This window comes from Oncorhynchus kisutch, linkage group LG4, assembly GCF_002021735.2.
Source record: "Oncorhynchus kisutch isolate 150728-3 linkage group LG4, Okis_V2, whole genome shotgun sequence".
NCBI classification, from domain to species: Eukaryota; Metazoa; Chordata; class Actinopteri; order Salmoniformes; family Salmonidae; genus Oncorhynchus; species Oncorhynchus kisutch.
In genome coordinates this window covers 23,586,711-23,612,365 of record NC_034177.2, presented here as the reverse complement: position 1 = coordinate 23,612,365, position 25,655 = coordinate 23,586,711, and the positions used below count along the sequence as shown (strand labels likewise).

Here is a 25,655-nt window from a genome sequence, read left to right as displayed (position 1 = left end):
CCACCGGGCCTTCACAACTGGACTGCCGACGTTATCTACCCGAAGGAGTTATTTGGCTGGCTCCTCCGTCGCGACGTTACCTGAACGCCCATCTGCGGCCTGCTAACCGTTAGCTGTCTTACCGGCTGCTATCTGAATAGACAATCGGACATTTTTTTTTAAATATATTTATTTTTATTTTTTTATTTTTTTATTATTATTATTATTATGTTTTCTTCTTGGGCCTCTATAACTATATCTATTGTTTTTATTTTTGTTGTTGTTGTGTGATTTGGATTAATCCCCTCTACCACACGGAACCCCACTAATCTACTGACGCAAGAGGTAGCTAACAACAGACCTCCATCCTATGCTAGCCTGCTACCGATGCCCTGGCTAGCTGTCTAAATCACCAACCAACATCTCCACTCACCGGACCCTTTTGATCACTCGACTAAGCATGCCTCTCCTCAATGTCAATATGTCTTGTCCATTTCTGTTCTGGTTAGTGTTTATTGGCTTATTTCACTGTAGAGCCTCTAGTCCTGCTCACTATACCTTATCCAACCTATTAGTTCCACCACCCACACATGCAATGACATCTCCTGGTTTCAACGATGTTTCTAGAGACAATATCTCTCTCTTCATCACTCAATACCTAGGTTTACCTCCACTGTATTCACATCCTACCATACATTTGTCTGTACATTATACCTTGATGCTATTTTATCGCCCCCAGAAACCTCCTTTTACTCTATGTTCCAGACGTTCTAGACGACCAATTCTCATAGCTTTTAGCCGTACCCTTATTCTACTCCTCCTATGTTCCTCTGGCGATGTAGAGGTGAATCCAGGCCCTGCAGTGCCTAGCTCCACTCCTATTCCCCAGGCGCTCTCTTTTGACGACTTCTGTAACCGTAATAGCCTTGGTTTCATGCATGTTAACATTAGAAGCCTCCTCCCTAAGTTTGTTCTATTCACTGCTTTAGCACACTCTGCCAACCCGGATGTTCTAGCTGTGTCTGAATCCTGGCTTAGGAAGACCACCAAAAACTCAGACATTTTAATTCCAAACTACAACATTTTCAGACAAGATAGAACTGCCAAAGGGGGCGGTGTTGCAATCTACTGCAAAGATAGCCTGCAGAGTTCTGTCCTACTATCCAGGTCTGTACCCAAACAATTTGAACTTCTACTTTTAAAAATCCACCTCTCTAAAAACAAGTCTCTCACTGTTGCCGCCTGCTATAGACCACCCTCTGCCCCCAGCTGTGCTCTGGACACCATATGTGAACTGATTGCCCCCCATCTATCTTCAGAGTTCGTGCTGCTAGGCGACCTAAACTGGAACATGCTTAACACCCCAGCCATCCTACAATCTAAACTTGATGCCCTCAATCTCACACAAATTATCAATGAACCTACCAGGTACCTCCCCAAAACCTTAAACACGGGCACCCTCATAGATATCATCCTAACCAACTTCCCCTCTAAATACACCTCTGCTGTCTTCAACCAAGATCTCAGCGATCACTGCCTCATTGCCTGCATCCGTAATGGGTCAGCGGTCAAACGACCGCCACTCATCACTGTAAAACGCTCCCTGAAACACTTCTGCGAGCAGGCCTTTCTAATCGACCTGGCCGGGGTATCCTGGAAGGATATTGATCTCATCCCGTCAGTAGAGGATGCCTGGATATTTTTTAAAAATGCCTTCCAAACCATCCTAAATAAACATGCCCCATTCAAGAAATTTAGAACCAGGAACAGATATAGCCCTTGGTTCTCCCCAGACCTGACTGCCCTTAACCAACACAAAAACATCCTATGGCGTTCTGCATTAGCATCGAACAGCCCCCGTGATATGCAGCTGTTCAGGGAAGCTAGAAATCATTATACACAGGCAGTTAGAAAAGCCAAGGCTAGCTTTTTCAAGCAGAAATTTGCTTCCTGCAACACTAACTCAAAAAAGTTCTGGGACACTGTAAAGTCCATGGAGAATAAGAACACCTCCTCCCAGCTGCCCACTGCACTGAAGATAGGAAACACTGTCACCACTGATAAATCCACCATAATTGAGAATTTCAATAAGCATTTTTCTACGGCTGGCCATGCTTTCCACCTGGCTACTCCTACCCCGGACAACAGCACTGCACCCCCAACAGCAACTCGCCCAAGCCTTCCCCATTTCTCCTTCTCCCAAATCCATTCAGCTGATGTTCTGAAAGAGCTGCAAAATCTGGACCCCTACAAATCAGCCGGGCTAGACAATCTGGACCCTTTCTTTCTAAAATTATCTGCCGAAATTGTTGCCACCCCTATTACTAGCCTGTTCAACCTCTCTTTCGTGTCGTCTGAGATTCCCAAAGATTGGAAAGCAGCTGCGGTCATCCCCCTCTTCAAAGGGGGGGACACTCTTGACCCAAACTGCTACAGACCTATATCTATCCTACCGTGCCTTTCTAAGGTCTTCGAAAGCCAAGTCAACAAACAGATTACCGACCATTTCGAATCTCACCATACCTTCTCTGCTATGCAATCTGGTTTCAGAGCTGGTCATGGGTGCACCTCAGCCACGCTCAAGGTCCTAAACGATATCTTAACCGCCATCGATAAGAAACATTACTGTGCAGCCGTATTCATTGATCTGGCCAAGGCTTTCGACTCTGTCAATCACCATATCCTCATCGGCAGACTCGACAGCCTTGGTTTCTCAAATGATTGCCTCGCCTGGTTCACCAACTACTTCTCTGATAGAGTTCAGTGTGTCAAATCGGAGGGTCTGCTGTCCGGACCTCTGGCAGTCTCTATGGGGGTGCCACAGGGTTCAATTCTTGGACCGACTCTCTTCTCTGTATACATCAATGAGGTCGCTCTTGCTGCTGGTGAGTCCCTGATCCACCTCTACGCAGACGACACCATTCTGTATACTTCCGGCCCTTCTCTGGACACTGTGTTAACAACCCTCCAGGCAAGCTTCAATGCCATACAACTCTCCTTCCGTGGCCTCCAATTGCTCTTGAATGCAAGTAAAACTAAATGCATGCTCTTCAACCGATCGCTGCCTGCACCTACCCGCCTGTCCAACATCACTACTCTGGACGGCTCTGACTTAGAATACGTGGACAACTACAAATACTTAGGTGTCTGGTTAGATTGTAAACTCTCCTTCCAGACCCATATCAAACATCTCCAATCCAAAGTTAAATCTAGAATTGGCTTCCTATTTCGCAACAAAGCATCCTTCACTCATGCTGCCAAACATACCCTTGTAAAACTGACCATCCTACCAATCCTCGACTTTGGCGATGTCATTTACAAAATAGCCTCCAATACCCTACTCAACAAATTGGATGCAGTCTATCACAGTGCAATCCGTTTTATCACCAAAGCCCCATATACTACCCACCATTGCGACCTGTATGCTCTCGTTGGCTGGCCCTCGCTTCATACTCGTCGCCAAACCCACTGGCTCCATGTCATCTACAAGACACTGCTAGGTAAAGTCCCCCCTTATCTCAGCTCGCTGGTCACCATAGCATCTCCCACCTGTAGCACACGCTCCAGCAGGTATATCTCTCTAGTCACCCCCAAAACCAATTCTTTCTTTGGCCGCCTCTCCTTCCAGTTCTCTGCTGCCAATGACTGGAACGAACTACAAAAATCTCTGAAACTGGAAACACTTATCTCCCTCACTAGCTTTAAGCACCAACTGTCAGAGCAGCTCACAGATTACTGCACCTGTACATAGCCCACCTATAATTTAGCCCAAACAACTACCTCTTTCCCAACTGTATTTAATTTTTATTTATTTATTTATTTTGCTCCTTTGCACCCCATTATTTTTTATTTCTACTTTGCACATTCTTCCATTGCAAAACTACCATTCCAGTATTTTACTTGCTATATTGTATTTACTTTGCCATCTTGGCCTTTTTTGCCTTTACCTCCCTTCTCACCTCATTTGCTCACATTGTATATAGACTTGTTTATACTGCATTATTGACTGTATGTTTGTTTTTACTCCATGTGTAACTCTGTGTCGTTTTATCTGTCGAACTGCTTTGCTTTATCTTGGCCAGGTCGCAATTGTAAATGAGAACTTGTTCTCAACTTGCCTACCTGGTTAAATAAAGGTAAAATAAAAAAAATAAATGTGAGCAATTGAAGTTGAGTAAGTTTGGGCCTGACAATTCAAGTCATTCTTGGAGGGCAGTGGTGTAGTGGAGAGTATGTGCAGGCATGTGGCCCTTATACCCACTTATACTGAACAAATACAAATACAACATGTAAAGTGTTGGTCCCATGTTTCCTGAGCTGAAAAAAAGATCCCAGAAATGTTCCATTCACACAAAAAGCTTATTTCTCTCAAATGTTGTGCACAAATTTGTTTAAATCCCTGTTCATGAACATTTCTCATTTACCAAGATAATCCATCCACCTGACAGGTGTGGCACATCAAGAAGCTGATTAAACAGCATGATCATTGCACAGGTGCACCTTGTGCTGGGGACAATAAAAGGCCACTCTAAAATGTGCAGTTTTTTTCACACAACACAAAGCCACAGATGTCTCAGGTTTTGAGGGATTGTATAATTGGCATGTTGATTGAAGGAATGTCAACCAGAGCTGTTGCCAGAGAATTTAATGTTAATTTCTATACCATAAGCCAGCCACGGACCTTCACCTGGGAGATCGTCTGAGACCAGCCACCCGGACAGCTGTTGAAACTGAGGAGTATTTCTGTCTGTAATAAAGCCCTTTTGTTGGGAAAAACTCATTCTAATTGGCTGGGCCTGGCTCTCAAGTGCCCTCCCAGGCCCACCCATGGCTGCCCCCATTTCCAGTCGTGTGAAATCCATAGATTAGGGCCTAATTCATTTATTTCAATTGACTGATTTCCTTATATGAACTGTAACTCAGTAAAATAATTTAAATGTATATTTTGTCCAGTATATTTTTCAGTGTGCACTGTGTACTCAGTTCTTAATCCCCATGACGCGTATCAAAGTAGTGTACTTCCTGCTGAATGTGGAACGAGGGAGAGCTTGTTTAGTTTACTGTGCCCTCTGTTCCATGCCAGCCAACCTTAGGCACATTCTCACTGGGTGTAAAACAAGCCTCACCCAAGGACGCTACACTTGGCGTCACAACCAAGTCCTTAAAAACCTTGCGTCCGCCCTGGAGGACAAGCGAGCTGCCACCAACTCCCTACCACCCCCAGCAGCATCACACCCCTTACGGACAAACTTTGTCCGCGAAGCGTGGCTCGACACCATTAGAGCGAGACCAGCTGCGCTTGGCCTGCGACTGGAAAATGCTAGCTGACATTGGCCGGCAACTTGTGTTTCCTCCGGAGATTGCAACCACCACCCTAAGACCTGACATGGTGCTCTGGTCCCGTTCGCTCAAGAAGGTCTTCATCATTGAGCTCACAGTACCCTGGGAGGACTCAGTAGATGAGGCTTATGAGCGAAAGCATCTGCGCTATGCCGATCTAGCTGCCGAAGCACGGCATCATGGCTGGAACACAGAAGTCCGACCAGTGGAGGTGGGCTGCAGAGGTTTTGTGGCAACATCTACAACCAGACTGCTTAGAGACCTTGGAATTAAGGACCAGAGCCAGCGTTCGGCAATCAAAGCTGTATCGGAGGCGGCAGAAGGCAGCAGTCAGTGGCTCTGGATGAAGAGGAAAGACCCCAGCTGGGCCCCGAAGTGAGAGGGCCAGGAGGTATGCGGTCAACAATGCTTGACTCAGGGAGGAGGACGCCCCTGCCATGCATAGTCCCATGGGATGTTGGCTATCATCAACAAGGCAACTCCTATGACTAATTGGGAATGGGACGCAAGCGTAGGATTGATCACCCTGTCGCTGGCCGCCTTTGGGGAGGGTGTAATAGTGTGAAAGGCCGAAACACCCTAGGAACCAAAGGTACACTACTGACGATGCGCTCCCCAAATTTCACCAGGCTCACTGTTCATTAACTCTTGGAAGTGCTTGCACAAAGGATAGTAACATCTCATCCTGTGTTCTTGGAATCAGTTGTATTGGAAAGTATTTAAAGTCTCTGAAAAATGATTCTATTGAACATGCTTTGTTAGTAGCTAGCTACCTTTTGAGTTTGGATACCGTGACATGTTTGTAATGCTTAGAGAAGATCTCATGTCAAGTGTTATTGAAGTGTTGTGGTTGCAGGTTCACATGCCTCATCTAAGCCTATTATTTTGGGGTGTTGCTATAGGCCACAGTCAGTATCTAAATAAAGTGTGTGAAATGTATGTGGTGTAAGTGTATGTGGTGTAAGTGGGCAAACTTAGCCAGGAAATGCCAACAACGAACAGTGAGCCATCGTATTCATGCAAAAAATATCAAATAATGAAAGAAAAACATTGTAAGTTTGAATTTTGTAAAGTTAGTGTGGGAGAAGTGGAAAAATTATTGTTATCAATCTATAATGGCAAATGGCATCGATCATTTAGATGGAAAGCTACTGAGGATGATATGACCACTCCTATCTGTCACATCTTTAATCTGAGTCTAGAGGAAGGAGTTTGTCCTCAGGCATGGAGGGAAGTCAGTCATTCCGCTACCCAAGAGTGGTAAAGCGGCCTTTACTGGTTCTAAGCACACTGTTGGAAAAAATTGTGTTTGACCAAATACAATGCTATTTTTCTGTAAACAAATTGACAACAGACTTTCAGCATGCTTATAGAGAAGGGCACTCAACATGTACTGCACAGACACAAATGACTGATGATTGGTTCAAATAAAATGATAATAAAAAGGGTGTAGGAGCTATACTGTTAGATTTCAGTGCAGCCTTTAATATTATTGGCCATAACCTCTTGTGGAGAAAGCGTAGGTTTTATGGCTTTTCAACCTCTGCCATATCGTGGATTCAGAGCAATCTATCTAATATAATTCAGGGGGTTTTCTTTAATGGAAGCCTCTCTAATGTCAAACATGTAGGATGTTGTGTACCACAAGGCAGCTCACTATGCCCTCTACTATTTTATATTTTTACCAATGACCTGCCACTGGCATTAAACACAGCCTGTGTGTCCATGTATGCTGATGACTCAACCATATACACTACCAGTCAAAAGTTTGGACACACCTACTCATTCAAGGGTTTTTCTTTATTTTTACTATGTTCTACAATGTGTAATAATATTGAAGACATCAAAACTATGAAATAACACATATGGAATCATAAAAGTGTTAAACAAATCCAGATGCATTTTAGATTTTAGATTCTTGAAAGTAGCAACCCTTTGCCTTGATGACAGCTTTGCACACTCTTGGAATTCTCCCAACCAGCTTCATGAGGAATGCTTTTCCAACAGTCTTTAGGGAGTTCCCACATATGCTGAGCACTTGTTGGCTGCTTTTCCTTCACTCTGCGGTCCAACTCATCCCAAGCCATCTCAATTGGGTGAGGTCAGGTGATTGTGGAAGCCAGGTCATCTGATGCAGCACTCCATCACTCTCCTTGGTCAAATAGCCCTTACGGAAGCCTGGAGATGTATTTGGGGTCGCTGTCCTGTTGAGAAACAAATGATAGTCCCGCTTAGCACATACCAGATGGGATGGCTTATTGCTGCAGAATGCTGTGGTAGCCATGCTGGTTAAGTGTGCCTCGAATTCTAAATAAATCACAGACAGTGTCACCAGCAAAGCACCCCCACACCATCTACCCAGGGCTTCAAAGTGGGAACCACACATGCAGATATCATCAGTTCACCTACTCTGCGTCTCACAAAGACACAGCGGTTGGAAACAAAAATCTCAAATTTAGACTCATCAGACCAAAGGACAGATTTCCACCGGTCTAATGTCCATTGCTCGTGTTTCTTGACCCAAGCAAGTCTCTTCTTCTTATTGCTGTCATTTAGTAGTGGTTTCTTTGCAGCAAATCGACCATGAATGCCTGATTCACGCAGAGTCCTCTGAACAGTTGATGTTGAGATGTGTCTGTTACTTGAACTCTGTGAAGCATTTATTTGGGCTGCAATCTGAGGTGCAGTTAACTCTAATTAACTTGTCCTCTGCAGCAGAGGTAACTTTGGGACTTCCTTTCCTGTGGCGGTCCTCATGACAGCCAGTTTCATCATAGCACTTGATGGTTTTTGCAACTGTGTTGGAGGAAACTTGCAAAGTTCTTGACATTTTCCGCATTGACTGACCTTCATGTCTTAAAGTAATGATGGACTGTTGTTTATCTTTGCTTATTTGAGCTGTTCTTTGAAATGCAAATGACATTGACAGCTACATGCATCCATAGATAGTACCAGCGAACCGTAGTAATTTGGAAACATTTGTGAACGTAACCAAGACTAAGGAGATTATTGTGGACTACAGGAAAAGGAGGACCGAGCACGTCCCCATTCTCATCGACGGGGCTGTAGTGGAGCAGGATGAGAGCTTCAAGTTCCTTGGTGTCCACATTAACAACAAACGAGAACGGTCCAAACATTCTAAGACAGTCGTGAAGAGGGCACGACAAAGCCTATTCCCCCTCAGGAAACTAAAAAGATTTGGCATGGGTCCTGAGATCCTTAAAAGGTTCTACAGCTGCAACATCAAGAGCATTGGTTGCATCACTGCCTGGTACGGCAATTGCTCGGTATCTGACCGCAATGCACTACAGAGGGTAGTGTGTACGGCCAAGTACATCACTGGGGCTAAGCTGCCTGCCATCCAGGACCTCTACAACAGGTGGTGTCAGAGGAAGGCCCACCCCAGTAATAGACTGTTCTCACTACTATCTCATGGCAAGCAGTACTGGAGTGCCAAGTCTAGGACAAAAAGGCTTCTCAACAGTTTTTACCCCCAGGCCATAATAAAATGGCTACCCAGACTATTTGCATTGTGTGCCCCCCCCCCCCTCCCCCACCCCTCTTTTACGCTGCTGCTACTCTTTGTTTATCATATATGCACAGTCACTTTAACAATACATTCATGTACATACTACCTCAATTGGGCCGGCCAATCAGTGCTCCCGCACATTGGCTAACCGGGCTATCTGCATTGTGTCCCGCCACCCATCACCCACCACCCCCTCTTTTACGTTACTACTAGTCTCTGTTCATCATATATGATCATATATGCATAGTCACTTTAACCATATCTACATGTACATACTACCTCAATCAGCCTGACTAACCGGTGTCTGTATGTAGCCTCACTACTGTATATAGTCTGTCTTTTTACTGTTGTTTTATTTCTTTACTTACCTATTGTTCACCTGATACCTTTTTTGCACTGTTGGTTAGAGCCTGTAAGTAAGTATTTCACTGTAAGGTCTACCTGTTGTATTTGGCACACGTAACAAATAAACTTTGATTTGATTTGAATACGGACTAAAAAAAACTTCATAACCAGGTGTTGACGTAATTTCACATTATTTAATAATAATAATAAATTATTACATTAATAATATGTATTTTTTTTCTTATAAAAAAAGAACAATACAGACATTATTGAATAAAGCATACTTCAAATTTCCATAAAGGCAGTCAGCTACAGTACACTTGACAGGTGACACCACTACACTGTTCCATCTCAAAGCAGCATAACAAACCACTGAGAGTGCGATTGACTTTGTTCTTCTTAGGAATGCAGATTGTGAACCCTGGGTGACCCTCAGTTGTAATTCCTTGATTCCTCATGTCCTCTCTCTTTTCCTCCTTCTCAAAATGCATTAGAGGAGAAGATCCAATGTCCCTACCTTCAGACCTTCTCCACCAATGCATTTCTAGAAGGAGACAAGGAAATGGACACACGGGATCAAGGAAAGACAAAAGGAGAACCACCACTTGTGTTCGTGGGAGGGGCGGTAGAGGGCGGGTTCACCTGGGGGCGTGTGGGAGAGGGGCGGGCCGTTGCAGGATAAATGTTACCCCACCTGACGAGTGTTGAGACGGCTCCACCTCTTTGATGTCCATGGCTGGCTTTAGAGCTCCTCTGCTTTCTCAAAGTCCCCCTCCTCATAGCTGGAGGAAAGAGAGGGAGGAGGCAGGAGAGGAAGATGGACAGAGAAGAGAGAAAATAAGGATCATAAAGAGATATGGGGACAAGCTCATAGTACTGTATATACTGTATGAACAATAAGACTGCGTTTGTGTGTGTGTGTGTGTGTGTTTGTGTTAAACCGTTCGAGTCACACAAAATGGAATATAATGTTGCGGATAAGTTAAGAATGACCCAATTTCATGTGACAAACATCTAAGACCAGCGTCACTGTAATCATTTCCATTTAAAAATATGACATATTTGGGTATTTTTGGGGCCTTTGTTCATGTTCTGTTTGACACCCCCATTTGCACAACGTTGGGGTAGGTTGGTTGGGGTAGGTTTTGCGAAAGCATGTGAAAATGCAAAAAAAACCTGTCTGTACACTTCTATAGCATGCCATTTACATCAAAAATACAGATTTGGTTGTAAAAAAAAGTTTACTTCTCCTTTCAAAATAAACTTAAAAAAAATGTTTCGTCTAGGACTTGTCTTAATGGTTAATATGCAACAGCCCTCTGGTGGCTTTGTTGGAAACTTTCCATCTCCTCAACCTACTCTGTGTTTGTAGAGCTTTGTTAGAAACTTTCCATATCCTCTACCTACTCTGTGTTTGTAGAGCTTTGTTAGAAACTTTCCATCTCCTCAACCTACTCTGTGTTTATAGAGCTTTGTTAGAAACTTTCCATCTCCTCAACCTACTCTGTGTTTGTAGAGCTTTGTTAGAAACTTTCCATCTCCTCAACCTACTCTGTGTTTGTAGAGCTTTGTTAGAAACGTTCCATCTCTTCAACCTACTTTGTGTTTGTGGAGCTTTGTTAGAAACTTTCCATCTACTCAACCTACTCTGTGTTTATAGAGCTTTGTTAGAAACTTTCCATCTCTTCAACCTACTCTGTGTTTGTAGAGCTTTGTTAGAAACTTTCCATCTCCTCAACCTACTCTGTGTTTGTAGAGCTTTGTTAGAAACTTTCCATCTCTTCAACCTACTTTGTGTTTGTGGAGCTTTGTTAGAAACTTTCCATCTCCTCAACCTACTGTGTGTTTGTGGAGCTTGGCCAGGTGTTTGAGGATGTAGGCCAGGGAGGGGTGGTCAGGGGACAGGGCTCTCATCCTTATGTCCAGGGCTCTCTCATACATGTCCTCTGCAGTCTTGTACTCCCTCCTCTCTGTGTGTAGGGCAGCTAGATTGTTGAGGGACTGGGCACAGTTCTGGTAGTCCGGCCCCAACTTACACTGACGCATCTCCAGAGAATGGGTCAGGCACACTTTGGCTGCCCTGGAAAACACAGCAGAGATGGACATAGAACGTTGTCCTCTATTTAGGGGATTTTGAGCGGTTCTAGGCCGGTTCCGACCAACATTTGTGTGTACAGAGCGCTCTGTGAGGGGTGCAACATTAATTGCTGTGCACTCCTTGACAGTTCTGATTGTCACGCTTCGCATTCCGTTCTTGCAGTTTATGAAATCTGACACCTAATTTGCATAGGGAGCAACACGTCACATTTTCTGGCCTATCCAGACAAAGGTTTGAAATCCCCTGTCTGTGAACCTCGCAGCTCGGCTTACAATATGGCATATGAAACAGGAGACTCTTGTGATTAAAGCAGTCTCATCTCGCTGTGATACTCTGATGGATTTAGAGATCTCAACATGAAAAAATACTAAATAATGTCATAGAATTTAAATAAGACTACTTTCTCTTGGTCACAGAGGGACGAAATCACCTTGTGCTTAAAACTGAAGTTGTAACTAGTCAGCAGGCATTTGAATGGCATCTGGGCAGAAAATACTCTGTCATTAGTTATATGAAATGTTGCCAATTTTGTACTGTCACTAAATATGATCATATTTGTTTCAAAGTTAGAAGAAAGGTAAAATATTATAATCCATTTTAAAATAAGGCTGTAACGTAACAAAATGTGGAAAAAGTGAAGGGGTCTGAATACTTTCCGAATGCACTGTAACTTACTGTATGTGTCCTTACCTTTATCTATGCCAAGTTCACTGATGATGTGAGGCCCCAAACAATTGCCTGAGTTGCCTAATAATAAGTCTCTACTGCGTGGTGTGGTCATACTGGGGATCTTCTCACAGTCCAGACAGGGCCCACTGCTTCTGAAGTGGTAGCATGGTTTACAGCTGCACAGTGCACACGCTTGGTGAAACAGCGAGACACATACTCCATCTCTACAACACAACACCCCACTAGACACACACACGTCATGACTATTCCATTTTCACAATGATCTTTTTGATTCTAAAAGGAGCTGTGAAAACTAATTATAAACATGGAGGGGGCATAGCACTCTGAAAACTCATCCATGCAGTCAGTTTCATAACAATTCAAGAGTCTCCCAGTAGGTGGCAGAAGAAGAGGAGAGGATCGGAAGCTGTTTCCTCACCCATACAGAAATAGGATCGGTGGGTCCCCCACGGGTCAGTTGAGCTAACATAGGCTAATGCGATTAGCATGAGGTTGTAATTAGCAAGGAAATTTCCCAGAACATAGACATATCTGACATTGGCAGAAAGCTTAAATTCTTGTTAATCTAACTACACTGTCTAAAAGGGGCGAAAAGTGGTGGATCCTTAAGAGGTTCATTTAAGCCAGTTTCCTACAGAAGGATTCAAATATCCTGCAGCAACAGGAAATGTGAATTATTATGTGGATTATAATTATTGGACATATTTGTAAGGTTTGATAGATTTGTTTGTATGGTAAAATCAAGTCTGAAATTTCAAAGTGGAAATTACAAACTTCAGAAGTCTTTTTAAACCTCAAATACACTACAAGTTTTACATTTCCTGCATTTCAGGAAAGCTCTCCCGCAACATGGCGATCAAATTAAGATCCTACATCTGTAGATACATATGATACATTGGAAAGAGCAGGTGTCCCATTTGTCAATGTAACGTGTGTGCGTGTGTGTGTGTGCGTCCACCTCTGAGCTGTCTCTGCTAAGCCCAGCATCCTTTCCCACATCACTGGTACCAGAAGAGCAGGGGACCACACTGCCTGTGCTGGGCCCAGCAGCATCCTAGTTGTGAATGAATAAACACAATTATTTGATAAAGAAGAAAGATTAGTGAATAAATGCCTAATAGATGGCCCTTGATGGCCCCATACTGGATGGCCGCCGTTTTGCAAGCTCCAACCCAATTTAGCTATTTTGTGATTCTTTCATCAATTATTTTGACTTATTTTCACTAAATGTATCCGCTATCATTTCTTACAACCGACAAGAACTTTTGAACATCAGATCGGCAGTTACTTACTTCAATTCCGGGTTCAACTTCGACGTTGACTCATCTGCCCTGGATTCTTTCTTTAATTCCAATCCAATTTTCGGGCTACCCAAGAGGAAACGCTGGTGTTACAGAGGCAAGAAAGGGGGGAACCTGGTGAGATTAAGGCAAAGGGAAAACCGGCCACCTCTTCCCTCATCACTTTATAATAAGATGAATGCCCTCCGATCGTGGATTTGCTATGAATGGGACTCTCGAAACAGCAATATTCTCTGCTTTTCTGAAAAAATGCTCTCGGATTTGATACCCCCCATGGCTATCCAATTTGATGGATTCTCCAGTCCCAATGCGGACCTGACAGTGGAGTCAGGGAAATCAAGAGGGGAGGGGTTTGCCTCTTGACTCGAGCACGGTTGAAGCACGACCCATCTACCTCCAGAGGGCGTTTTCAGCTGTTATTGTGACTGTCGTATACATTCCACCTCAGGACAAGAAGAATAACAAGCTGCCACTTAATGAACTATACAAGGCTAAACAAAGAGGAAGACATACTTATTCTGGTTGCCAGTGATTTTAATTCCGCATCATTAACCTTTTACTCCTGAGCTCCCAAGTGGCGCAGTGGTCTAATGCACTGCATCTCAGTGCAAGACGTGTTACTACAGTCCCTGGTTTGAATCCAGACAGTATCACATCTGGCCGTGATTGGGAGTCCCATAGTGCGGCGCACAGTTGGTCCAGTTTGGTTGGGGTAGGCAGTCATTGTGAAATAAGAATTAGTTCTTAACTGACTAGCCTAGTTCAATTGACAGGTCTCTCAGCCAATTAAATAGGTGGGACTTTCCAGCCTTCAGTGCAGTGCCTATGTAATGTAAGCCAATGCCAGAGTCACTTGTTACTACAGCTCATAAACTCACTTGATGGGCTGAAAAGACTGTGAATTAAGAAGCATTGTACACTGCTCAAAAAAATAAAGGGAACACTTAAACAACACAATGTAACTCCAAGTCAATCACACTTCTGTGAAATCAAACTGTCCACTTAGGAAGCAACACTGATTGACAATAAATGTCACATACTGTTGTGCAAATGGAATAGACAACAGGTGGGAATTATAGGCAATTATAGGAAATTATAGGCAACACTCCTTTATTAGACACCCCCAATAAAGGAGTGGTTCTGCAGGTAGTGACCACAGACCACTTCTCAGTTCCTATGCTCCCTGGCTGATGTTTTGGTCACTTTTGAATGCTGGCGGTGCTTTCACTCTAGTGGTAGCATGAGACGGAGTCTACAACCCACACAAGTGGCTCAGGTAGTGCAGCTCATCCAGGATGGCACATCAATGCGAGCTGTGGCAAGAAGGTTTGCTGTGTCTGTCAGCATAGTGTCCAGAGCATGGAGGCGCTACCAGGAGACAGGCCAGTACATCAGGAGACATGGAGGAGGCCGTAGGAGGGCAACAACCCAGCAGCAGGACCGTTACCTCCGCCTTTGTGCAAGGAGGAGCAGGAGGAGCACTGCCAGAGCTCTGCAAAATTACCTCCAGCAGGCCACAAATGTGCATGTGTCTGCTCAAACGGTCAGAAACAGACTCCATGAGGGTGGTATGAGGGCCCGACGTCCACAAGTGGGGGTTGTGCTTACAGCCCAACACCGTGCAGGACGTTTGGCATTTGTCAGAGAACACCAAGATTGGCAAAATCCCCACTGGCGCCCTGTGCTCTTCACAGATGAAAGCAGGTTCACACTGAGCACATGTGACAGACGTGACAGAGTCTGGGGATGCCGTGGAGAACGTTCTGCTGCCTGCAACATCCTCCAGCATGACCGGTTTGGCGGTGGGTCAGTCATGGTGTGGGGTGGCATTTCATTGGGGGGCCGCACAGCCCTCCATGTGCTCGCCAGAGGTAGCCTGACTGCCATTATGTACCGAGATGAGATCCTCAGACCCCTTGTGAGACCATATGCTGGTGCGGTTGGCCCTGGGTTCCTCCTAATGCAAGACAATGCTAGGCCTCATGTGGCTGGAGTGTGTCAGCAGTTCCTGCAAGAGGAAGGCATTGATGCTATGGACGGGCCCGCCCGTTCCCCAGACCTGACACCAATTGAGCACATCTGGGACATCATGTCTCGCACCATCCACCAACGCCACATTGCACCACAGACTGTCCAGGAGTTGGTGGATGCTTTAGTCCAGGTCTGGGAGGAGATCCCTCAGGAGACCATCCGCCACCTCATCAGGAGCATGCCCAGGCATTGCGTGAACCAGGCATTGTAGGGTTGGTCATACAGGCACGTGGAGGCCACACACACTACTGAGCCTAATTTTGACTTGTTTTAAGGACATTACATCAAAGTTGGATCAGCCTGTAGTGTGGTTTTCCACTTTAATTCTGAGTGTGACTCCAAATCCAGACCTCCATGAGTTGATACATTTGATTTCCATTGATTATTTTTGTGTGATTTTGTTGTCAGCACATTCAAATATGTAAAGAAAAAAGTATTTCATAAGAATATTTCATTCATTCAGATCTAGGATGTGTTATTTTAGTGTTCCCTTTATTTTTTTGAGCAGTGTATATACAGAGGCTCAGTGGAATCGCACCCCTGGTCACAGAGTAATGACAGAGTCCTCTGATGTGGTCTAAGTCAAGAATGAGTGCCAGGGGCCCATTCAAACCATTAAAGTATGACACAAAGTGCACCTGCTACTAAGCTTCTCCCTCATCATTCCCAGAATTACACTTCAATTCACACCCCTCTGCTTCTGAATTTACCCCCAGGGACAAAAGCCTTCTTAATAATTAAAAGCTTTGTGGTGCTGATTTTCTGAAACATGAGACATCCTCTTTGCTGTGTTCTGTGTGTGGAGTGTGGGTGCATAAAGAGCAGTGAGCTCACTGGGTGATGTCAGAAGTGGGCAGGTCTGTTTTGTATTGACTGGAATGTAACTGGCCCTGCCCTATTCAGCATCACTGTCTCAGAAAGCTATAAGAAGGTGGCATGTCCGCAGAGTGGCTCAACGTTACCTTCTTAGCTGAACTACAGCACTTTGAACAGATCAAGCAGTCTCTCCATCTCAGTCCATGGCAACTGTAGTACCTGTGAGTATTTATTTATGTGTTTGGGTCATAATAGTGGTTTGTGAAAATGTGGAGAATTTATGAACGATCCTCAACAGAACTGGATCAGCAGAAAAGTTTTTATGAAATGATGGTTATTATGTTAAATAGACAAAGGGAAATAAATATGAAATGTTGGACAGGAGCCTCAGTTGATAAACTCCTATGTGTCACTGTACCCATGGAGGGGCTTCAGTTCAGCTGTGTGTCTGTAGCAGACTAGGTTATCTGGTAGTCAGAGTGAGGATGTTCAGCCAATGTTCTCCATGAAGATCAGGTGTCAAGTAAAATAATCTGTTTGTCTGGAGTCTCACTGTGAGGTAGAAAGAAGGATCCAGTCTGTGTGTGAGTGCTGGTCTTGGGTTTCTGATGGAGAGGGGGATTTTTTTCTCAACTTCTCAAACTGTTTACTGAAATTCTGGACAGAGACAAAACAGTTTGCATTGTGTGAAAATGAGGAAATGAATGAAACAATGTTCACTGTGTAAAACTAAAATGAACAGAATTGTTTTTATTTTTGTGCTTTTGAAAACAAGTTTTGAATGATTAGGGTCCTAATTAGTTTTTATTTTGGCACTTAAATCCACAAAATAGACTTGACATTGTGTTGCTTCAGAATGCTGAGCAAAAACCTGTATTTTTCTGTCCCCATGTCTCCTCCAGTTTGCTTCCTGTTATGGAAACAGCACTCTCCATCAGCCTCTCCAACTCTTTGGGAAGGGCCCCAAGTGTGGTTACATGTCCCTCATCGCCTACCGCGGCCCTCGTAATGACCCCCACCCGCGTCTGGCATGCAATACCCCTAAGTTGACCCTACGTCAGATCTACAGAATGCTGTGTGTGATGCGTTATGAGGCTGCTGCTGCAGCCAACAAGAGGTGAGGCCAAATCCCACTGCTGTACTACAGTGCAACATCTCTCTGGATGCACTGTTATCAGTCTTATTTCTCTTCAAGTCCTGTGTGTGTAGGTAGCATATACAGTGCATTCGAAAATTATTCAGATCCCTTGACTTTCTTCACATTTTGTTACGTCACAGCATTATACTAAAATGTATTAAATTGTTTTTTCCCCCTCAACAATATACACACAATACCCTATAATGACAAAGCAGTCAACAATATACACACAATACCCTATAATGACAAAGCAGTCAACAATATACACACAATACCCTATAATGACAAAGCAGTCAACAATATACACACAATACCCTATAATGACAAAGCAGTCAACAATATACACACAATACCCCATAATGACAAAGCAGTCAACAATATACACACAATACCCCATAATGACAAAGCAGTCAACAATATACACACAATACCCCATAATGACAAAGCAGAAACAGGTTTTTCACATTTTTAGCAACGTTATTGAAAATTAAAAGCTGAAATATCACATTTACATACTGTAAGTATTCAGACCCTTTACTCAGTACTTTGTTAAAGCACATTTGGCAGCGATTACAGCCTCAGGTCTTCTTGGGTATGACGCTACAAGCTTGGCACACCTGTATTTGGGGAGTTTCTCCCATTCTTCTCTGCAGATCCTCTCAAGCAATGTCAAGTTGGATGGGGAGGGTCACTGCACAGCTATTTTCTGGTCTCTCCAGAGGTGATTGAGATGGGGAGGTGTCATACACGACGCTTGGCATTCAGGCCAAAGAGTTCAATCTTGGTTTCCTAAGACCAGAAAATCTTGTTTCTCATGGTCTGAGAGTCTTTAGGTGCCTTTTGGCAAACTCCAAGCAGGCAGTCATGTGCCTTTTACTGAGGAGTGGATTCCGTCTGGCCACTCTACCATAAAGGCCTGATTGGTGGAGTGCTGCAGAGATGGTTGTTCTTCTGGAAGGTTCTCCCATCTCCACAGAGGATCTCTGGAGCTCCTTCAGAGTAACCATCGGGTTCTTGGTCACCTGCCTGGCCAAGGCCTTTCTCCCCCTATTGCTCAGTTTGACCTGGCGGGCCGCTCTAGGAAGAGTCTTGGTGTTTCCAGGCTTCTTCCATTTAAGAATGATGGAGGCCACTGTGTTCTTGGAGACTTTTAATGCTGCAGAAATGTTTTGGTAACCTTCCCCAGATCTGTGCCTCGACACAATTCTGTCTCGGAGCTCTACGGACAATTCCTTCGACCGTATGGCTTGGTTTTTGCTCTGACATGCACTGTAAACTGTGGGACCTTATATAGTAGTTGTGTGCCTTTCCAGATCATGTCCAATCAATTGAATTTACCACAGCTGGACTCCAATCAAGTTGTAGAAACATTTCAAGGATGATCAATGGAAACAGGATGTACGTGAGCTCAATTTCGAGTCTCTTAGCAAAGGTCTGAATACTTATGTAAATAAGGTTTTTATGTTTAAAAAATATATATACATTTGCTAAAATGATTCAAAAATGTTTTTTCTTTGTCATTATGGGGTATTGTGTGTAGATTGAGGAAGAAAAATATTTATTGAATCCATTTTAGAATAAGGCTGTAACGTAACAAAATGTGGATTAAAAGGGTCTGAATACTTTCCGAATGCACTGTATCATCTAGCACTGTCAAAATGTGCTATATTCGGGGTAGGTGATACACTCTCAGAAAAAAAGGTTCTACCTAGAACCAAAAAGGGTTCTACTATGGGGACAGCCAGAGAACCCTTTTGGAACCCTTTTTTATAAGAGTGTGGTTGTTTTGTAAGTTGTTTTGTCAATTGAATGATAAAACAATCACCTTCTGAATATTTTAGAGGATGTAGATGTTAAATTATTACCTCCATTTATAGATCTCTGCCTCATGGTCAAACTCTTTGTGTTTCAGGAAGCAAGCATCTTCTCCTCCGCCACCTGGTTCTCCGACCAAGTCAGACAGGAGATGTCTGCCTTCCTGCTTTCGTCGCAGACGTATTACTCCTAACATTAAAAGATTTGGATGATAATGGCACCTTAAGAGTCCCCCCCCCCCCCCCATTGGGAGCTACGATTCATTTGGGGATGAGCCCCCTTTACGTCTCCACACAAACCAGTACATAGTGGCACAGACACCATGTCTCCCCCATGCTTCCTTTGTTGATGGGAGGGAGGACACTCCTGAGAGACAGCACACCTGTATTTTTTCCATCTGGAGTGGTCAGAAGTGGAGTAGTGACTGATAGATTTAGCTTCATGTTAGGGCCCAGTGGGCAATGATTCACCATTGATACAGAAAATCTACTATTTTTTCCTTTCTGTATGGCAACCACAGCGATTTTATTTTGTCTTATATATGTAATTTCAGCAGGTGAGACTATGCTCACTGGAAGGTCCAACAGTAAATAAACCTGTGGAAAGTTACCACCGGTCAGGAAAGGGGACTTCACTTTTTCATGTTCCTCTGTTGTGGGCTGGGGGGGTTAGGTGTTGGGTTGTTGTCTTTTTTAGGTGTGTTGAAATCTGGGTGTACATTGCTAAATGAAAGGTGTAATTGACTTACATTTGCACTGTGAAGATTTAATAAAGCTTTGACTCTTTAGATCAACTTAACTCCTTGTCTGTTGTATTTTGCTGTTGTGATGTTACAGGTTTGTGTTTCTGTGTACATTTGATCAAATAGATTTCTGTCCATCGAAGTGTATGCTCTGGGTTACATAGACACTGTATTTACAAAGTAACACACATAGTACTATCACCTGTATACTTGTGTCATACATCATTTAAAGCATTTGCCATTCATTCCAGATGGAGGTAAGTAATTACCATAATACAGTAATTATTGGCTGGGGGGAGGTTTTACTGACTTACTTCTCAATCTTGTTCCACCCCATGTCAGATCTTTTAGTATCTGCTTCTAGTTCCTGCCTCCAGGTGTTTTTTCGGTGCACTGTTTTTCGTTTTCCTTGCAGGTTCCAGGATAGAGCTGGAGGGAAGTTCAGACATAATCATGAGAAAAACATGATGAATTGTTATGCTGTTGAGGTTTCATTGTTTAATTGAGAACATGAATCCAGAAGACTCACATGAATGATCCTCTTTCGCACAGAGGCAGAGAGACAGAAAGAAAGGGGAAGAATAGGTAACAATTAGACACACCAGACAGTAGGCACTTAAAATAATAAAATAGACTGGACACTTTAAAATAGGCTACAACGCTACGCTAGACACTTAAAACAATAAAAAGACACTGGGCCCTTAAAAACAACACTAAACACCTAAAATAAGCCCTCCTATCAATTCCAAATGATTAATATGGTTGTCAAATGACATAGAAAACCCCGCTCACAGTCCCTGCTGTAAACACAGATTCCTGTTCTCTCTCTTGACTACTGCCATGCTGACCGGTCCACAGCTGACCAGACCCGGGCCCCAGCTGATCTGACAAGGCCCCTGCTGAAACATTGATGGGGAGAGATGTTGTCTGAACGTGAGGAGCAGAGGAGTCAGGTTGTAGGACAGGAAACTCGCTCTCAGGTTTCATCTTGAGGAGGAAGTGGATATTTCAGTCATGCTACCCTGGGATTACACACGTGCATCTCCTTTAAGCTGCTACTGTGCGTGCAGGTGCATGGAGCAAACACCTTGTCCTTCACTCAGGGTCAATTCTCATAGAAATGGTGATCATAGCTAACTCATTCAGAAACATGGAACAGTAGGATTTTACACTAAAACACAACTCCATAGTCCAGCCACCACCGCCTTGCACAGAATGGTGAACAGGGCTCTGAGGTTGGGCTACACACTCATAACCAAAAACAAGACGTGATGCAGCTGCACATGCAAAATCAAAAATAGGTCCCAATGGCATAGCTAAACATACACAGATGTAGGATCTTAATTTGAACCAGTTTGCTACAGTAGGAAAATAATCATGCAGCAAAAGGAAATGTGAATTATTATGTGGAATATAATTAATGGACAAGTTCTCCTGCAACAGGGTGATCAAAATCCTTCATCTGTAGAGTCAAAAGCAAACCCCTATGGTGCAGACACTGGATACACAATCAATAACAACGCATCTCAACAAAAGGTTCTTCTAAAGTTAGGTCTGCGCAGGAGGGCTCCATGTTGTTACTGATAGAAACACACATTTAGCTCAGTGGCTGTTTGGCTCCAGCACCAGTCTCCGGTTCCTTTGGTGGAGACATACTAATTAAATGGTCAATGGACCCCCTATATAAGTCAATGTAGTTTGCTACATTTGAGTTATTTAGCAGACCCTCTTATCCAGAGAGACTTACAGGAGCAATTAGGGTTAAGTGCCTTGCTCTAAGGCACATCGACAGATGTATCACCTAGACAGCTAGGGAATTTGAACCAGCAACCTTTTGATTACTGGCCCAACCCCTTAAATGCTAGGGTACCTGCCACCACATAAGCCTTGCTCTGCAACTCGGGGTGTGAGAGACAACCCACTAGGCACAGACATCAATTCAACGTCTATTCCACGTTGGTTCAACATAATTTAATTGAAATGATGTGGAAACAAAGTTAATTCAACCAGCGTATGCCCAGTGGGAACAAGTTGATGTATGTGGTCTGAGAAGGACACCAGATCTGTACTGTACTATACACGCACATCTTCTCCATCTCACCAAATGTTCTTCCTCCTGTATTCTGACATTGAGGTCAAACAAATTAAGGAGCCAATTAGTGTGACCTGGTACTGTCTCACCACAAAGTGTACTGCATGGTGTCCATAACACTTACCAAGGTTACACAAGAATACCATTAGCCTACATGTATCAGCTAAGCTTGCCTCATTATTACAGATGTACAAAGAATCAGGGGCTCTGATTCAGATAGGTGGACATTTTGGCAGAGGATAAGTGTTGTGGAGAAACCGCATCAGTTCCTGAGTTGATCACAGACACTTGTGAGCAAAAGTGAAGGACATTGCATTAGGTCACATGCCCTCCCAGTAATCCCATTCACAAGAGCTCCTCCTGTGGAACAGGGATGGGGCTGCGCCTTATGCACTCAGGCGCAGCAAGTGTCCGATGACAAAGCTTTCCAGTAGCACTGCTCTACTTACAGTAAGGGTCACAGCATGAATGCATCTACAGTACCTTCATAAAGTATTCATCCCCTTGACTTATTCCACATTCTGCTGTGTTACAGGCGGAATTCAAAATGGATCAAAAATAAAAACTTCTCACACCTGTGCACTCAATAGCACATGGAAGTGAAAACATGTTTTTAGAAATGTTGGCAAATGTATTGAAAATGAAATACAAAAATATCTAATTTACATAAGTATTCACCAGGGCAGGACTAAGAGATCATAGGCCCGGGAAGTTATTTTTTTATAGGCTACTCTGACAAACTGAGATCAATCTGGTCTTGAATTCAAACAATAGTCCAGGCCATTATAAATATATGTTTTTATTATAGGCTACAGTAGGCTACTAAATAGTTTCCAGTGGCACACGGACTCACCTAATGACGAAGATGAAGCCATAGGCTACTACTCACGGAGATGGCCGGTGCGCTCCTCTTGGCAATAGTCAGTCACTTCTATGGATGATGTCTATGCAGTGGTGTAATGTACTTAAATAGTACTTTAAAGTAGTTTTACTGAAGTAGTTTTTGGGGTACCTATACTTACTATTTTTTTTATTTTTGACTACATTAACTCTACTACATTCCTAAAGAAAATCATATACTTTTTACTCCTTGCATTTTCCCCTGACACCCAAAAATGTCTAATTCTTAGCAGGACAGAAAATGGTCCAATTCAAACACTTACCAAGAGAACATCCCTGGTCATCCCTACTGCATCTGATCTGGTGGACTCCCTAAACACAATTGCTTAGTTTGTAAATTGTCTGAGTGTTGGAGTGTGTCCCTGGCTTAAATATATGTTGAAATAACATTTACTTTTGATACTTAAGTATATTTGAAACCAGATACTTTTAATCTAGTAGTATTTTACTCTGTGGCTTTCACTTTTACTTGTGTCATTTTCTTTTAAGGTATCGTTACTTTTACTCAAGTATGACAATTGGGTACTTTCTCCACCACTGTGTTTATGGCCACAACACAACAAGCTGTATTTTTGGTGAGCATGCTGCCCAAATTGCAGCCTTTCTGACTGTAAGCAAACGGTAACTGCCCAAATGAAGGAAACACTTGAGTAAATTTCACGAAGCTGAACAGATTACTCACTCAGTGAATGAGCACTGATGGTTCACATTGGATTGTCTGTCAAAACATTTTCTCTGTATCTAGGGTGAGTGTGTTTTGGAGCCAAGCCCATTAAGGGTTGTGGTAGCAACTTGGGGTCAAGACAAGACAAGACTTTGTCACATTCCTCAGCAATTAATGGCATAGATGACCCACTGTTAATTGACCACCAGATACTGGGGTTGTTTGTGGTTGTCTCTCTGAATAATTACTGTAAGACTGTCTGAACAACAATAAGTAAGATAAAAATGGAACACACCATAACAGGTAGCCTAGTGGGGCGGCAGGTAGCCTAGTGGTTAGAACGTTGGGCCAGTAACGGAAAGGTTGCTAGATCGAAACCCAAATCTGTCGTTATGCCCCTGAACAAGGCAGTTAACCCACTGTTCCTAGGCCGTCATTGTAAATAAGATTTTGTTCTTAACTGACTTTCCTTGTTAAACAAAGGTTACATAAAAAACAAAGGTTGGCCGTGTGCAGCTGTCCTATCGCCTCTGACCACAGAACTGTTGCAGTCATTTTCTTTGACATGTTGTTAAACCACCGTTCGTCAAACACCCAACACCCAGCAGGCCATACTGCTCATAGCAAATACATTTTCACCCAACACCCAGCAGGCCATACTGCTCATGGCAAATACATTTTCACCCAACACCCAGCAGGCCATACTGCTCATAGCAAATACATTTTCACCCAACACCCAGCAGGCCATACTGCTCATAGCAAATACATTTTCACCCAACACCCAGCAGGCCATACTGCTCATGGCAAATACATTTTCACCCAACACCCAGCAGGCCATACTGCTCATAGCAAATACATTTTCACCCAACACCCAGCAGGCCATACTGCTCATGGCAAATACATTTTCACCCAACACCCAGCAGGCCATACTGCTCATGGCAAATACATTTTCACCCAACACCCAGCAGGCCATACTGCTCATGGCAAATACATTTTCACCCAACACCCAGCAGGCCATACTGCTCATGGCAAATACATTTTCACCCAACACCCAGCAGGCCATACTGCTCATGGCAAATACATTTTCACCCAACACCCAGCAGGCCATACTGCTCATGGCAAATACATTTTCACCCAACACCCAGCAGGCCATACTGCTCATAGCAAATACATTTTCACCCAACACCCAGCAGGCCATACTGCTCATAGCAAATACATTTTCACCCAACACCCAGCAGGCCATACTGCTCATAGCAAATACATTTTCACCCAACACCCAGCAGGCCATACTGCTCATAGCAAATACATTTTCACCCAACACCCAGCAGGCCATACTGCTCATAGCAAATACATTTTCACCCAACACCCAGCAGGCCATACTGCTCATAGCAAATACATTTTCACCCAACACTCAGCAGGCCATACTGCTCATAGCAAATACATTTTCACCCAACACCCAGCAGGCCATACTGCTCATAGCAAATACATTTTCACCCAACACCCAGCAGGCCATACTGCTCATAGCAAATACATTTTCACCCAACACCCAGCAGGCCATACTGCTCATAGCAAATACATTTTCACCCAACACCCAGCAGGCCATACTGCTCATAGCAAATACATTTTCACCCAACACCCAGCAGGCCATACTGCTCATAGCAAATACATTTTCACCCAACACCCAGCAGGCCATACTGCTCATAGCAAATACATTTTCACCCAACACCCAGCAGGCCATACTGCTCATAGCAAATACATTTTCACCCAACACCCAGCAGGCCATACTGCTCATAGCAAATACATTTTCACCCAACACCCAGCAGGCCATACTGCTCATAGCAAATACATTTTCACCCAACACCCAGCAGGCCATACTGCTCATAGCAAATACATTTTCACCCAACACCCAGCAGGCCATACTGCTCATAGCAAATACATTTTCACCCAACACCCAGCAGGCCATACTGCTCATAGCAAATACATTTTCACCCAACACCCAGCAGGCCATACTGCTCATAGCAAATACATTTTCACCCAACACCCAGCAGGCCATACTGCTCATAGCAAATACATTTTCACCCAACACCCAGCAGGCCATACTGCTCATAGCAAATACATTTTCACCCAACACCCAGCAGGCCATACTGCTCATAGCAAATACATTTTCACCCAACA

At 43.7% G+C, this 25,655-nt stretch overlaps 1 long non-coding RNA gene across 1 annotated transcript; it reads right to left on the bottom strand.

The window, feature by feature from the left end:
- Positions 1 to 9,529: 9,529 nt before the first annotated feature.
- LOC116373973 (uncharacterized) lies at positions 9,530 to 13,946 on the bottom strand. Its single transcript, XR_004209681.1, has 2 exons — positions 11,033 to 13,946; positions 9,530 to 9,975 (listed from the first exon to the last, which is right to left on the bottom strand). It is a non-coding gene; the product is annotated as an uncharacterized LOC116373973 (long non-coding RNA).
- Positions 13,947 to 25,655: the final 11,709 nt, after the last annotated feature.